This window comes from Bos javanicus, chromosome X (assembly GCF_032452875.1).
Source record: "Bos javanicus breed banteng chromosome X, ARS-OSU_banteng_1.0, whole genome shotgun sequence".
NCBI classification, from domain to species: domain Eukaryota; kingdom Metazoa; phylum Chordata; class Mammalia; order Artiodactyla; family Bovidae; genus Bos; species Bos javanicus.
Window position 1 is genome coordinate 45961941 of NC_083897.1, and position 17125 is coordinate 45979065.

A 17125-nucleotide genomic window follows, 5' to 3' on the forward strand; every position below is an offset into this window, starting at 1 on the left:
ATGCTAGAAGCTGTGTGTCAGAAAAGATAAAGCAAACACTCTATATTAGTCCCAGTTTACACTTTACCATTGTCATGCTGCTGTCTTTTCTTGAAAAATTATTAAATTAGTATTGAACAATAGAGTTAGAAAGGACCTCACTCATTCAACAAATGTTTATTGAGCATCTACACAGTGCCAGACATGGTTCTAGGTGCTGGAGATACATGAGAAGACAAGAGAGACAAATTTTTGTCCTCATAGAATGTACATTCTAGTGAACTTAGAGATGACAAGTCCCTCCATTTTTTAAAAAAAATATTTTTATTAACATATGGGTTGATTTACTGTGCTCTGTTAGTTTCAGTTGTATAGCAAAGTGATTCAGTTATACATACACATACATATCATGTGTGTGTGTGTGTATATATATATGTATATGTGTTCTTTTTCAGGTTCTTTTCCATTATAGGTTATTACAAGATATTGAATACAGTTCCCTATGCTATACAGTAGGTCTTTGTTGCCTCTGTTTCTTAAATAGACAAGGAAGCTGATCCCCCAACAGTAGAAGTAACTTAGACCTCTGTCACACAGTGATCTTGTAATAAGGCTGAACTTGGAATTCAGGTTCCTTAGTATACTTCACTTTCCATTATGCCATGCCAGCTTACAAGTTTCTAGAAAACCAGACCCACTGCTTTCCAATCTGTCTTTCTCTCTCTCCCTCCTTCATTCTCTATCTCTCTCGCTCTCTCTCCCCTTTTGCACTCCCTCTCACTCATCCTCTTCCCCTCTCATCATCCCAGGTCACTCTGTATCAGCATCATACTGGCTATCAATAGCCAAGGTTTTGAATCAATTTATGACAATAATAGAAAACACAGAATTAACATAATTATAGCACCTAGCTACTTTTAAGACTATGTCTCTAAAATTTCTTAAGTCTGGAGCAAGGGAAACAAGAAAAAAGAAGGAAGGTAGGGGAAAAAAAGAAACAAAGATAGCTGGAAAGGAGGGAGGAGGGTGGGGAAAAAATCAAGAAAGCAATGCCTTAACAGTGCACACAAACTGCAAATCAAGTTTCCAATACTCTTTCAAAATGTTGATTGCTGCAGTTTAAAGGGGAAAATTACAGTCAGATACAAATTTCCTAGATCTAAGTTGAGAATGAAAGGCAGTTAAAACTGTGGACACTTTTTCATAAACAAAACACCCTTTACTATTTGTATACTTAAAACCCAAGAAGCATCATTTCAGTGATTTTTTCTTATGTTACTCAACAAAATATTTAGAAAAACAGAACATGAATGATACAAATAAGAACTGTCCTTAGAACTTCAATGTGTATTGTAGGAGTAGTCATAGCATTCATGAATATGCACTTTAAATGGCAGAACTGGAAACTAGCTCTTTGAACCCAAATCTGTTGATCATCAGTTTCATCTGGCTATATTTATGTTTGAAAAAAAATCAGTGTTCCTACAGAAGAATAAAATGGATTATATTAAAAGAAGAGAAAATATATACAAAATTCAAAACACCTTTTAAAATGTGAAAAGAACATTTCCATTTCATCTGGGATCATAGCATTGAACCAAAGTCAACTCTATTGATGCAACAAAGAGCAGTTAAACCAAAGAGGCAGTTAGAACAATATATACCACAAAGAAAAAGTCAGTTGACTAAATTCAATAAAATTGTTTCTTTTTTTGTTTTGCTTTGTTTTTTGTATTATATTCATTCAAACCATTTTGCATTAAGTAAGTGTGAATGGTTACAAACCATTTTTAAAAAGTCTACTGAAAGCTTTGAACTATCTTTTGTAAAAATAAAGTCAACAAATAATAAAGTGTGCAAGATTCTTTAAAATACTGAACACTAGGCTTAATGCTTTAATTATCTAAAAAGAATGGGAAGTATTCAATAAATCCAACCCACATTTTCTAATTGAAAAAATCGATCATAAGTATATATAAATTTTGTTATGCAAAAACCTTGAGAATCTTACAAAATGATTTTTCACCTTTTACTCACCATTCAAAATCTACGAATGGTTCAGATTATTTCTGTAAAAATTTACTTAAAAGTGATGCACTTTTCTTTTGCATTGAAGACGTATGCTCTATGTTATCTAAATGAATTTTCCACATAATTTAAACTATAATGTCAAATACGAAAACAGTGTTAAATTTCAACCTATATAATGACAAGAATAAGAGGGAATTCCCTAGCCATCCAGTGGTTAGGGATTCTGCACTTTTCCTGCCAAGGGACTGAGTTCAACCCCTGGTCAGTGAAAGACCCCACAAGCAGCAGCGAGTGGCCAAATAAATAAATAAGAAAACGACGTCTATTACAACTATCATAAGTTAATATTTTTCTGGGAACATTAGTCAATTTAATAGGATAAAGGGAAAATACATTGCAAAATAAAGAAGTGTTTACCATTTTTCATAGTTAGTATGATTGTCTAGTAGAAATTTCATGAGAATCAACTGCTGCTGCTGCTGCTGCTGCTAAGTCGCTTCAGTTGTGTCCAACTTTGTGCGACCCCATGGACGGCAACCCACCAGGCTCCCGACCCTGGGGTTCTCCAGGAAAGAACACTAGAGTGGGTTGCCATTTCCTTCTCCAATGCATGAAAGTGAAAAGTGAAATTAAAGTCGCTCAGTTGTGTCCGACTCTTCGTGACCCCATGGGCTTCAGCCTACCAGGCTCCTCCACCCATGGGATTTTCCAGGCAAGAGTACTGGAATGGGGTGCCCATTGCCTTCTCCGGAGAATCAACTGGATGAACCATTAAAATGAATATGAGAGTTTAGAACAGTGATAGTGAGAGCAATAAAAAATAAATACATAAAATGAATGAAAACATAATGGAAGGAGATAAACTATTTAAAACAGGAACAAGATATTACAAAAGAGTTAATGTTGAACTAAGGAGTATCCAGGAAGTAGAACTCAATACTCTACTATAAGATATAAAAGAATATGCATACAGATGCAAGGAAGTATGGACTCTCATAACTCAATAAAGGAAAAGAACAAAATAATTCAAAAATAGAGAAAAGACAAATTAGAAAAATGAAAAGGTATATGCCAACTAAAACTGGAAAAAATTCACTGATGATAGATATAAAATATATCCTAAATTACAAATATAAAATCATGTTAACAGTCACAGAGCTGTTTCAGTTTCAGTTCAGTCGCTTGGTCATGTCCAACTCTTTGCAACCCCATGGACTGCAGCATCCCAGGCCTCCGTGTCTATCAACAACTCCTGGAGTTTACTCAAACTCATGTCCATTGAGTCAGTGATGCCATGCAACCATCTTATCCTCGGTAGACCCCCTTCTCCTCCTGCCCACAATCCCTCCCAGCATCAGGGTCTTTCAAATGAGTCAGCTCTTCGCATCAGGTGGCCAAAGTATTGGAGTTTTAGCTTCACTATCAGTCTTTCCAGTGAATATGCAGGGTTTATTTCCTTTAGGATGGACTGGTTTGATGTCCTTGCAGTCCAAGGGACTCTCAAGAATCATATCCAACACCACAGTTCAAAAACATTAAATCTTCGGCTCTCAGCTTTCTTCATAGTCCAATTCTCACATGCATATATGACTACTGGAAAAACCATAGCCTTGACTAGATGGACTTTTGTTGACAAAGTAAGGTCTCTGCTTTTTAACATGCTGTCTACATTGGTCATAGCTTTTCTGCCAAGGAGAAAGCGTCTTTTAATTTCATGGCTGCAGTCACCATCTACAGTGATTTTGGAGCCCCCCAAAATAGCCTGTCACTGTTTCCCCATCAATTTGCCATGAAGTGATGGGACCAGATGCCATTATCTTACTTTGCTGAATGTTGAGCTTTAAGCCAACTTTTTCACTCTCATTTTTCACTTTCATCAAGAGGCTCTTTAGTTCTTCAATTTCTGCCATAAGGGTGTTGTCATCCGCATATCTGAGGTTACTGATATTTCTCCTGGAAATCTTGATTTCAGCTTATGCTTCATCCAGGCCAGCATTTCTCATGATGTACTCTGCATATAAATTAAATAAGTAGGGTGACAGTATACAGCCTTGATGTACTCCTTTCCCTATTTGGAACCAGTCTGTTGTTCCATGTCCAGTTCTAACTGTTGCTTGCTGACCTGCATACAGATTTGTCAAGAGGCAAGTCAGGTAGTCTGGTACTCCTATCTGTTGAAGAATTTTCCACACATTGTTGTGATCCACACAGTCTAAGGCTTTGTCATACTCAATAAAGCAGAAGTCGATGTTTTTCTGGGACTCTCTTGATCCAATGATCCAAGGGACGTTGGCAATTTGATCTCTGGTTCCTCTGCCTTTTCTAAATCCAGCTTGAACATCTGGAAGTTCACAATTCATGTACAGTTGAAGCCTTTCTTGGAGAATTTTGAGCATTACTTTACTAGCATGTGAGGTGAGAGCAATTGTGCGGTAGTTTGAACATTCTTTGGCATTGCCTTTCTTTGGGATTGGAATGAAAATTGACTTTTTCCAGTCCTGTGGCCACTGCTGAGTTTTCCAAATTTGCTGGCATATTGAGTGCAGTACTTTCATAGCATCATCTTTTAGGATTTGAAATAGTTCAACTGGAATTCCATCACCTCCACTAGCTTTATTCATAGTGATGCTTCCTAAGGCCCACTTGACTTCACATTCCAGGATGTCTGGCTCTAGGTGAGTGATCATACCAAAGTGATTATCTAGGTCCTGAAGATCTGTTTTGTATAGTTCTTTGTGTATTCTTGCCGCCTCTTCTTAATATCTTCTGCTTCAGTTAGGTCCATACCATTTCTGTCCTTTATCGAGCCCATCTTTGCATGAAATGTTCCCTCAGTATCTCCAATTTTCTTGAAGAGATCTCTAGTCTTTCCCATTCTGTTGTTTTTCTCTATTTCTTTGCATTGATCATTGAGGAAGTCTTTCTTATCTCTCCTTGCTATTTTTTAGAACTGTACATTCAAATGGGTATATCTTCCCTTTTCTCCTTTGCTTTTCACTTCTCTTCTTTACTCAGCTATTTGTAAAGCCTCCTCAGACAACCATTTTGCCTTTTTTCATTTCTTTTTCTTGGGGATGGTTGTTATCATGGTCTCCTGCACAATGTTACAAACCTCCGTCCATAGGTCTTCAGGCACTCTGTCTATCAGATCTAATCACAGAGCTGGGGTTGCCACAAATGACTGCATATCTCTGAAGTGTTCTTCAGAAGTGTAAGACAAAGTCATTCAAGTTATTCATTCCCTTTAATTCAAACATTACATTTGCAGGTTTCAAGGAAATAATCTTATTTATATGTAAGAACATTGCTATAAATTGTTCTTTTCAACATCACTTACAGTTACAAAAAATTGGAAAAAATCAGAACATTCAATCATATGTCTGTGTGTGTGTGTGTGTGTGTGTGTGCGTGCACGCTCAGTCACTCAGTCATGTCCAACTCGTTGGGACCCATTGGACTGCAGCCTTCCAGGCTCCTTTGCCCATGGGATTTTCCAGTCAAGAATACTGAAGTGGGTTGCCACTTCCTACTCCAGGGCACCTTCCTGATCCAGGGATTGGACTCAACATCGCCTGCATCTCCTATATTAGCAGGCAGATTTTTTACCACTGAACCACCTGGGAAGCCATTCAAGCATATATGATTAGCTACATAGGTTATTCATTTGTTTGATGAATACTACACAGATTGGGCTTTCAGGTGGCTTAATGGTAAAGAATTCACCTGCCAAGCAGGAGACATGGGTTCAACCCCTGAGTTGGGAAGATCCTTTGGAGAAGAAAATGGCAATCCATTCTAATATTCTTGGCTGCGAAGTCCCATGAACAGAAAAGCTGGGCCAGCTATAGTCCAGGGGATCACAAAAGAGTTGGACAAGACTTGACAATTAAAACAATAACATTGGACAAGACTTGACAATTAAAACAATAGGAACACAGACATTAAAAATGACAAATATGTTAATTATACTTTAAATGTAAAAGCATATAAAATAATTTTATTTTTGCTTATACACATATTTACTTTTTCCTTATTCATTAAATAAATTATGTTCAACATGTGTTTATCTTTTCTCAATGTCTCAGGGTCATTTTCTGTTAATTCACTGATCATTAATCATTAGTGTATATATATTAATGTGTTGGTTATTGATAATTAACTATAATTTGGGCTTTCCTGTAATGTGGTTAAGAATTGAATTGAAACTTTCTCTGATGTGTTAGCAGCAAGTTGAACAAAGTGTTTAATAAAATGGAATTCTGGAAACTCCTAGAAATTTAAAAATCTTTGCCAGTTCTATCCCTTTTAGAGGGTAGCTTAGCTTAATGTGTAGGATATGAGACTTAGAATACTTTTACTTATTCAATCACTTGACAAATACAGACCAAAAGTCTCTCATACAAAAAAAAAAAAAAAAAAAGAATCCACCTGCAATGTGGGAGACCTGGGTTTGATCCCTGGGCTGGGAATATTCCCTGGAGGAGGTCATGGCAACCCACTCCAGTATTTTTGCCTAGAGAATCCCCATGGACAGAGGAGCCTGGCAGGTTACAGTCCATGGGGTCCTAAAGAGTTGGACATGACTGAACGACTAAGCACAGCACATACTGGTCTACAATAAGTGACTTCTAGGTGACCTAGAGGCTACTAAAGGGTATAAATTTTTATGACCTCTCACTAAATGACATCAGAGGGTTCTCTCTCATCTTCCAGGCTGGTAGCAGCAAGGATAATAGAGGTTTAGGCTGAAGGTTCCTATCCTAAGTGCAGAACTGGGCATTTTCATCCAAGAGATACAGTTTCTGGAGGCCACAGTAAAATTCAAAATGTTTCATCTTGGAAATAAGCTAAACCTGTATGTCATGCAAACCATCCAAATCCAAACAGAGAGAGAAATTCTGGGCATAAAATCAACATGATGAAAACTGTTGTGTAAGCGGGGAAAAAAAAAAAAAGAAAGAAAACTGTTGTGTAAATATATAAAGCAAAGAGTTGGAACAGTCTAGAGTAATTTCCTAAGCCAAGTATTTGTCACTGCAGTGGGGACTTTTTATGCTTCTGTGGCTCAAGATGAGAAATGAACTGTAACCTAAAGTGTTCAACTCAGAGCAGAAGCACATACACAGTGCTCTGCTATTTAAGTTTTTAGATTTTATAATTATATTTTCTCCCTCTCCTTTTTCCTTTACAACCTGCCACTTATGCTGCAGTGTGTCTTCCCATTTTCTGAACATTCTCTCTTCTAATTTGCTTCTTAGCATTTACTAGAGACTTGAAAATCACAAAGCCAAATATGTCTGAAAGCCTTTGCGGGGAGCGAGCTTCGCCCCTGGCAAAGGTCATGAGGAAGGAGGCTTGGCATACGCAAAGGCGGGATCAAGCCTCAGGAGTCTCCCTGGAAATTCTCGAGCAATCTACCCCCAAAACCAGAGTCTGCCTACTTTCTGCTTTGTGCTTTCACCTACACCTCTGACTTTACGGGGGGCTGTCCCCCACTACCTCTCTCTGAAAAAAGTTAGCTTACAGCTCCTACAAACTCCCTTGGAAGTCCTCTAGCCTGCCTGAATAGGTTTTTCCGGCCACATGTGATTGCTCAGAGCCTCCAAACTGAGAGGCATGAGATGTTCTAAACTGTCTAAATACAGATTCCTTTGAGCAGTTAAAAGATTGATTAGAAATTGTATTGGTGAAGGGATTTTCACTTGTTGGGCCAATGTTTGCTGCTAAGTTTCCATATCCCTTATCTGCTGTGTCCCTGGCAGTGTATTGATTAATATAATTGGTGTAAGTAGTAGCTTTAATGTTTGTAACCTGGGACCCTTGACTTAATTCTTTTTCTTGTAATAGCCCACCACACCTTTGCTCTGTAGGACTGCAACTTTATCTAATGCTTTTTGGAGGCTGGCGCCTGACTTTAGAATAATCACCTTTAGAGAAAAAGGCCTCCGGGCCAGAAGATGATGCAAATCACCTAAACTTTTGCATATGATAAGCTTGCAGGAAGAAAGCCTGGCTTACTGCATGACTCTACCCCTTCCCCCATTATCCTCTATGCATAACTTAAGGTATAAAAACTACTTTGGAAAATAAAGTGCGGGCCTTGTTCACCGAAACTTGGTCTCACCATGTCGTTCTTTCTCTTACCTTCTGGCTGAATTATTCAGCCTCTTTTCTCCACTGAATTTCCTCACTGAGCTATCCTTATTTCAGCCTCTTTTCTCCACTGAATTTCCTCACTGAGCTATCCTCATTCTATTACTCTTTATATCCTTAATTAAAGTTTAATTAAGCAGTTGTTTCCTGATCCTCGCCGACGCCGTCCCCGCTTCGAATTCCCTGGATCTACCGGGGCTGGACCCTGGCAAGCCTTTAGTACAAAAAAAAAAGTGATGATAAAACTGATGGCATTAGAAAATCACCATTTTTCAACCATTATACTAATAATTTGTTCTAAAAATCACAAACAGCCACTAAAACTATTAGGTGATTTCTGGAGAATGATATACTATATTTACACAGTATCAAAGCACTTCTCCACAAATTACCTGTTAATTAGAAACAGCAAAGCAAACTAGCAGACATCATGTAAAAATAAAAGTTAACATCACTGGTGATGGGAAATGCAATGTAGCTTAAAGGACACAACATTACTTCTATGATATTCCTGCCCCAAATGGATGACTTGAATTTAAACATAAGGAAATATAAGATGAATACAAACTGAGGCATATTCTGCAAAATATATGGCCTATAAAATTCTCTAAGCCAGGCTTCAACAGTAAGCAAACCAAGAACTTCCAGATGTTCCGGCTGGGTTTAGAAAGGGCAGAGGAAATAGAGATCAAATTGCCAACATCCACTGGACCATAGAAAAAGCAAGAGAGCTCCAGAAAAAACATCTACTTCTGCTTGATTGAGTATGACAAAGCCTTTGACTGTGTGGATCACAACAATGTGTGGAAAATTCTTCAAGAGATGGCAATACCAGACCAGCATACTGCCTCCTGAGAAATCTGTATGCAGATCAAGAAGCAACAGTTAGAACCAGACATGGAACAACAGACTGGTTCCAAATAGGAAAAGGAGTACGTCAAGGCTGTATATTGTCACCCTGCTTATTTAACTTATATGCAGAGTACATCATGTGAAATGCCAGGCTGGATGAAGCACAAGCTGGAATCAAGACTGCCAGGAGAAATACCAATAACCTCAGATACACAGATGACACCACCCTCATGGCAGAAAACAAAGAAGAACTGAAGAGCCTCTTGATGAAAGTGAAAGAGGAGAGTGGAAAAAATTGGCTTAAAACTCAATATTCAAAAGACAAAGATCATGGCATCTGGTCCCATCACTTCATGGCAAATAGATGGGGATACAGTGGAAACAGTGAAAGACTTTATTTTCTTGGGCTCCAAAATCACTGCAGATGGTAACTGCAGCCATGAAATTAAAAGATGCTTGCTCCTTGGAAGAAAAGCTATGACCAACCTAGACAGCATATTAAAAAGCAGAGACATTACTTTGCCAACAATGGTCCATCTAGTCAAAGCTATGGTTTTTCCAGTAGTCATGGATGGATGTGGGAGTTGGGTCATAAAAAATGCTTAACGCCAAAGAATTTTGAGAGTCCCTTGGACTGCAAGGAGATCAAACGAGTCAATCCTAAAGGAAATCAGTCCTGAATATGCACTGGAAGGACTGATGCTGAAGCTGAATCTGTAACACTTTGGCCACCTGGCATGAAGAACTGATTCATTTGGAAAGACCCTGATGCTGGGAAAATTGAAAGCAGGAGGAGAAGGGGTTGATAGAAGATGAGATGGTTGGATGACTTCACCGGCTTGATGGACATAAATTTGAGGAAGCTCAGGGAGTTGGTGGTGGACAGGGAAGCCTGGCCTGCTACAGTCCATGGGGTTGCAAAGAATTGGATAAGACTGAGTGACTGAACTGGCTGACTGAATCTTCAAAAACATCAATATAAGACAAAGAAGGGCTGAAGTAACATTCACATTACAGACTAAAGTTGAATGACAAACTGAATGAATGTGTGATCCTGCACTGCTAAAAACGACATTATTGGAGCAACTGGTAAAATTTGAATATAAACTATATGCTAGATAATAGCATTATGTGTATTATCTAAGAGTATGATTAAGGAACAGTGGCAAGATATTAACAACTGGTGAATATGTATGAAGGATAGTTGAAGTTCTTTGTGCTATTCTTAAAGTGACTCTGTAAGTCTGAAATTATTTCAAATTAAAATTTTAAAATAGGTAATGATAAAGCATATACTTTCATTTCCCCAGAAAGCTTGGCTGATACGTATTTTTGCTACTCAGATACTTTCTTGGCTAAATACCCTTTTCCTAATTAAGACAAATACAGAGAAATTAAATGTTACTAATTTATAAGTTCTTTACTGTTATGTACTGAGTAGAGAGTATTTAATTTATTGATACCAAATCACACTTATACGTTTTTCTGAGTTATAATTCTATAACTCTGCACTATTCATGATCACTTACCAGTAATGAACTAGAAATTACCTGAACAAAGGAAGAAAGCTACAGACTATATAGAAACATCAAAATATGTTAGTCTAGAGCTTCATAAAATGATTTCATCATTCAAACTGAATTAATTATAGGTTATGTTCATATTCAGAGAGCTGATACTTTTCTAGATGTGTGGTCAGAGTAGTTGTATTGTCTAATGGTGGCAAGCAATCAGGAGTACATAATTCAATAACATCATTAAAAAAAAAAAAAAAAAAGCCCTGAGTATTTATCCAAAAACAAAAGAACTAACTTGGTAAAATTATCAACTTTTTAAATGACAATTTAGAGTTTCCAGTAGTTCTAGATGGCTCAGAGGTTAAGGAGAAGGCATTGACAACCCACTCCAGTTCTCTTGCCTGGAAAATCCCATGGACAGAGGAGCCTCGGTAGGCTGCAGTCCATGGGGTCGCTAAGAGTCAGACACGACTGAGCGACTTCACTTTCGGTTTTCACTTTCATGCATTGGAGAAGGAAATGGCAACCCACTCCAGTATTCTTGGCTGGAGAATCCCATGGATGAGGAGCCTGGTGGGCTACAGTCCAAGGGGTCGCAAAGAGTCGTACACGACTGAGCGACTTCACTTTTACTCAAGCTAAATAAGAAGTGGCTAGGAAAATCCCATGGACGGAGGAGCCTTGGTAGGCTGCAGTCCATGGGGTCGCTAAGAGTCGGACAAGACTCAGCGACTTCGCTTTCACTTTTCACTTTCATGCATTGGAGAAGGAAATGGCACCCCACTCCAGTGTTCTTGCCTGGAGAATCCCAGGGACGGGGAGCCTGGTGGGCTGCCGTCTATGGGGTTGCACAGAGTCAGACATGACTGAAGCGACTTAGCAGCAGCAGTAGCAGCATAGTGTTCTCCACCACTACTGTGAATCAATATTTCTCCAGTAAGGAGACACAGTGCTATTAATCCACCATTGTTATGATTCAGACAGCCAACAGGAAATATAACTAGACTAGAGAAAATGCAGCCCATATGAATCTACTGTTAATAGACAGAAATCATCCATTATAAATGAAAGGCTAACAAAATGTGTTGAGACTGAAACTCCTTGATTTCGTGTGATAGTAAAAATCTATCATCTGAATGGAAGTGATTTTATCATTTTATTCCTGAGACTTACTATTTTGTCGATGTTAAAAAAGTGGTTTAACAATTAACTGGTATGCTTGAATATGTTTTAATTATACAATATACATGATAATATTACTTTTGCTGACCAGATCACAGTCATAATTATTCTTTCCTTCAACATAATTTGACAGAATTTTAATCATGTGTATTTTTAATAATAATAATATTAATACTATAAATATAGAAACTACTATTAATATTAGTTGAGCACTTATCACTACTACTATGAGTGATAAACATAATACTTCTTATGTGCTTGACACTGTTCAGAGCATTATGTATAGCATTAATGTAATCCTCCTACTGACCATATAAGGTAGACACTATCATGAGCTCCATTTTAAAAATAAGGAAAAGAATGTTAAATTACTTGCCCAAGATAAAATTCCTAGTAAGTAGTGAATCTGGAGTTTGAACCAAAGAAGCCTGGGTCTAGAGTCCATTCTTTGAACCATATACTAAACTTCCTCAATTACTATGTTCATACACTGAGCTAAACACTCTACAAACCTCTAGTTTGGTTGAAAGTCTCCTAAAACATTTAAACTCACTTAAACAATAAGGAAATGAGTAGAATTCACAAAAGACTTCAGAAATAAGACAAATTCAGGTTGGTTGCTTCAGCCTTTTCTGACATCCTCAAGACACCAGATCCTTTAAATTTCTCCACTGCTACCCAAAATGTCCACTCTATCCTACAGCTTGTTTTCCATGGCTCTAGGAAAGCTTACAAGAGCAACTTGAATGACAGGTTTCTACATTCATGTCTGTGTCAGTTTGGCTCCTCTGAGAAGCAGAAAGCAAGATGGAATTGTACATGGAAGATATTTGGTGGAGGAATGCCTGTGAAGGATAAAGTGGGGAGGGAAGAATAGAAGTATTCTTCAACTTCATGTCCCACAGCAGGACATCTAAACAAAACGTGATTTTTCAGAAACTTGGAATGGAAAACAGATGGCAGGTTAACCATGACCAATATCCCTTACATATCCCACAAATTCTCTGACACTTGATGCTATAGAAACTATCAAATAGGACTTAAAATTAAGGTAAAGTGAAACAGGAGAATAAAGATGGTGGAATACAAGGACATGGAGCTAATCACTTCCCAGAAATACATCAATCATATGTCTACATGTGAAAAACAAGGTAAACAATCTTTCACTTGTTTACAAAAAGTCATGAACTTGTAACTTCTTTCACTGAAAATTACTTCTCATGAGAAAGAGCCAAATTATTCATTTTAACAATGATCAAAGCAGCAAAATGAAATACCTCAAAATCTGAAGTCAATTTAGTTTTTGGTTTCTATCAACAGAAGGCACTAATTAGAGTTTAGTATGAGTTAATTGGAATGCCTATTCTGAGGGTATTCTCACGGTGCCAAAAGCGCTGTTCAACATTTTTTAAACCATGCATTCCCATCAGAATCTTAAATTTATTGTGTATTTTCTGTCTACATATATAAATGCTTCAGAAAAAGTTTCCCTAAGCTACCATAATATTTAAGAATTTTCTGAGAAAGTGATAAGTTCTGTCATTGAAACAAATATAGACTTGGAGTCTGAAATTCTGTATTCAGACCATGCTCTCAAATTTTGTCTCTTTGGTAAGCCTTGTCACCGCCCTTAGCTCAGTTTCTCCATCTTTGAAATGTGAATCAATGCCCACCTCCTGTATCTGTCAAAGAACATAATGTGATGATAAATTTTAAAGCAATTTATAAACTGTAAAGGGTTAATAATCTATCAGTTCAGTTCAGATCAGTTTCTCAGTTATGTCTGACTCTTTTCAACCACAGGGACTACAGCACACCAGGCTTCCCTGTCCATCACTAACTCCCGGAACTTTCTCAAACTCATGTCCATTGAGTCGGTGATGCCATCCAACCATCTCATCCTCTGTCATCCCTTTCTCCTCCTGCCTTCAGTATTTCTGAGCATCAGGGTCTTCTCCAATGAGTCAGTTCTTCACATCAGGTGGCCAAAGTATTGGAGATTCAGCTTCAGCATCAGTTCTTCCAATGAATACTCAGAACTGATTTCCTTTAGGACTGACTCGTTTGAACTCCTTGCAGTCCAAGGGACTCTCAAGAGTCTTCTCCAATACCACAGTTCAAAAGCATCAATTCTTCAGTGCTCAGCTTTCTTTATGGTCCAACTCTCACATCCATCCATGACTACTGGAAAAACCATAGCCTTGACTAGACGGACCTTTGTAGACAAAGTAATGTCTCTGCTTTTTAATATGCTGTCTAGGTTGGTCATAGCTTTTCTTCCAAGGAGCAAGTGTGTTTTAATTTCATGGATGCAGTCACCATCTGCAGTGATTTTGGAGCCCAAGAAAATAAAGTCTCACTGTTTCCATTGTTTCCCCATCTATTTGCCATGAAGTGATGGGACCAGATGCCATAATCTTCGCCTTTTGAATATTTAATTTTAAGCCAGCTTTTTGCACTCTCCTCTTTCATTTTCATCAAGAGGCTCTTCAGTTCCTCTTTGCTTTCTGCCATAAGGGTGGTGTCATCTGCATATCTGAGGTTATTGGTATTTCTCCCAGCAATCTTGATTCCAGCTTGTGTTTCATCCAGCCGTGCATTTCGCATGATGTACTCTACATATAAGTTAAATAAGCAGGGTGACAATATACAGCCTTGACGTACTCCTTTCCCAATTTAGAACCAGTCCATTGTTCCATGTCTTGTTCTAACTGTTGCTTCTTGACCTGCATATAGATTTCTCAGGAGGCAGGTAAGCTGGTCTGGTATTCACATCTCTTTTAGAACTTTCCACAGTTTGTTGTGATGCACACAGTCAAAGGCTTTGGCATAGTCAATAAAGCAGAAATAGATGTTTTTCTGGAACTCTCTTGCTTTTTCTATGACCCTACATAATTGTACAAACTAGTAAATGATAGAGTCTATATAAAAACAGGAGTATATTTACATCACAAAGCTTTAAGACACTGAGGTTGAGTACATGCTTAATGAAGTTAACTGAAAATAATTGTGGTAAAAAAAAGCTATCCATAACAATCTTTCTATATGTGGGGGGGAAAGGCCTCTAGTATTTCTGGGTTAGTTGTCCAGTCCAATCAACTAGTTGATTTTTTCTTTATTTAAATAAATACCTTACTTTAGCAGAAGCTTTGTGAATAAAATGATAAAGGATACACCATAGTCTCTATAAAGTCTGTCTTTCTGTGGCACACAGTAAGTTCCACCAATTTCTATCATTATGGAAGCTATTCACAAACCACTACAATTACATAGGATGCTGTAATACCTAGAACAGTGCCTCATATTAAATCTTGAAAGTCTCATAAGAGTGTCTGTGTGGTGTTATCTCTTTCACAAAAGTCAGTTTGATCATGCACTCTGTTGGTTTTTTTCTATTCATCTATATTAATGTTAAAATGAGCTATTCTGAATCACAGAGAGAGATTTCTCATTAACTGCCTTACAGTCAATACTAAGCATGTTCCTCCTTCTTAACACCAACATTATCCCTGGGATGATTACCATGAGAGCCATGTCAAACAACCTACTCAAGCAACAGATATTCCATAGGTGAATGATAGTGGACAATGGATTTTCTCCATTTATATAGAGAAGACAGTTCATCCCCTTTCCTTGTGAAAAGAGGGAATGGACAAAAAACTTTTGCTCTTTTGAGGTGAAATGGAAATGAGCCTAGATTCTTCCTTACACTTTAGTAATATAAATAAATCTTTCCAAGAGTCAGATAAACCTTAAGTATTTCCAGGTTTTAAGTTCTAAAGATGTCTTCAAGGGTTACATCAGGGAAGTGCCTAGGAAGATGGAGCTCCAGGCTTTCTGGCACCTTGGAGCTTCACCTATGGACTTCTTTGGACTGCAATCATTTGCCCCCTTGAATCAACAATTAATTATACAAGTGGCTACAGATCTCCTTTTCATGATACGTGAACAGTAAAATGTTTCTAGGAGAAGTAAAAGCAAACAATGCCCAATCTTTATATAATATACATGTATTTTGTGTCACAGGACTGGAGATTTTTATAGGACCAATGATAAATCCAAGGAAGTTTTCTTTCCCCATAGTCATTTATTTAAAATATAGATTTGAAAACCTACTCATGCTGTCCCTAAAGGGCATGACTTACTGGAAAATATTCTTTTACAATAGCCTTATATAGTAAAAGCAAAACAGGAGAGAGTTTAGGAAATTTACATCAATCATTCAATGAACAATTTGTAAAGGGTGCTCCTCTTTCTACAGAGTAAAATGTAATTGATATACACATAAACATATATAAATACATAAGCCACATTTATATAACACTTTCATTCATTTTTTACCTAGTTATTCACTCTAAAAGGACTGCTTAAATTCTGTAGTCCACTGCTACTACTGGAGCCATTACAAAAACTGCCTTGTTCTTTTTCATTGCCTGGAAAGATAGACTTTTATTCCAATGATTTTTTGTCAGAGAGAGTGATGGCTTAGCAAAATGAGAGTCATGTTGCTTAACTACATAACTGGCCAGGGACTTCTGAGTACCTTCAAGCTTTATAAAAGCTTTCATCCTAGTTGCCGGGGAATGAATGTACTTCGTTATTTTATTTCACTCTCTATATATCAATAAAGTACAGTAATCAAAACAATAGTTACCACAGCATGGAGCTCTTTGTAGACAGCAGATGGCACTACAAGAAACTCTTAAAGTGGCACTCCCGAATGCTTCTTCTAGGAATATTCCCTCCCATACAGACTATTCTTCTTTCAAAAAGTTTAAAAGGTGAAGGTGACCTAGGCTCTTTACACTCGCTCCAGTCAACTGCATTTCTGTTTTCATAGCTTTAGTTTCACCTGCATACAGTAAATCTTCATCTCACCTTCTCCATCCATTTTCACTCCCTTGATTCTGATTATCTGTAAGATCTTTCATTGAATTATCTTCTGCAACCTAAAATTAGGTTGTGATCAGAATGATTCCACATAATCTTCAAATTCCTCATCACTCTCAGCATTACACCTGATACTGACTAGTCGCCTAGAAATCATTTTTGAAATCTCTTTAATTGCCTTATAATTTCCTGGAACTACCACTGATTTTACATTTTCTAATCTAAACCCTAATCCCGCCACTCTGAGGTTAATGCCACATCCTCCTTTCTCCTAACTTGTCCATATCAGTTGGCTGTACTGTATGATGTTCTCCTCGTCCTTTCTCTTGCTAACATCTCATATTTTCTCTTATAGCCTTCAAATTTAAGGAGAAGGTAGTATTACTCAAATAGAAAAAATTGCATCTTATCATTAAATGGAAATCTTTCATTCTCCCTCTTTTCAGTGATCTTGATGCTAGACAGCATGGAAGTATTTGTATAGTTCAAGACAAATTTCACAGCTGAATGTGTCCCTGTGA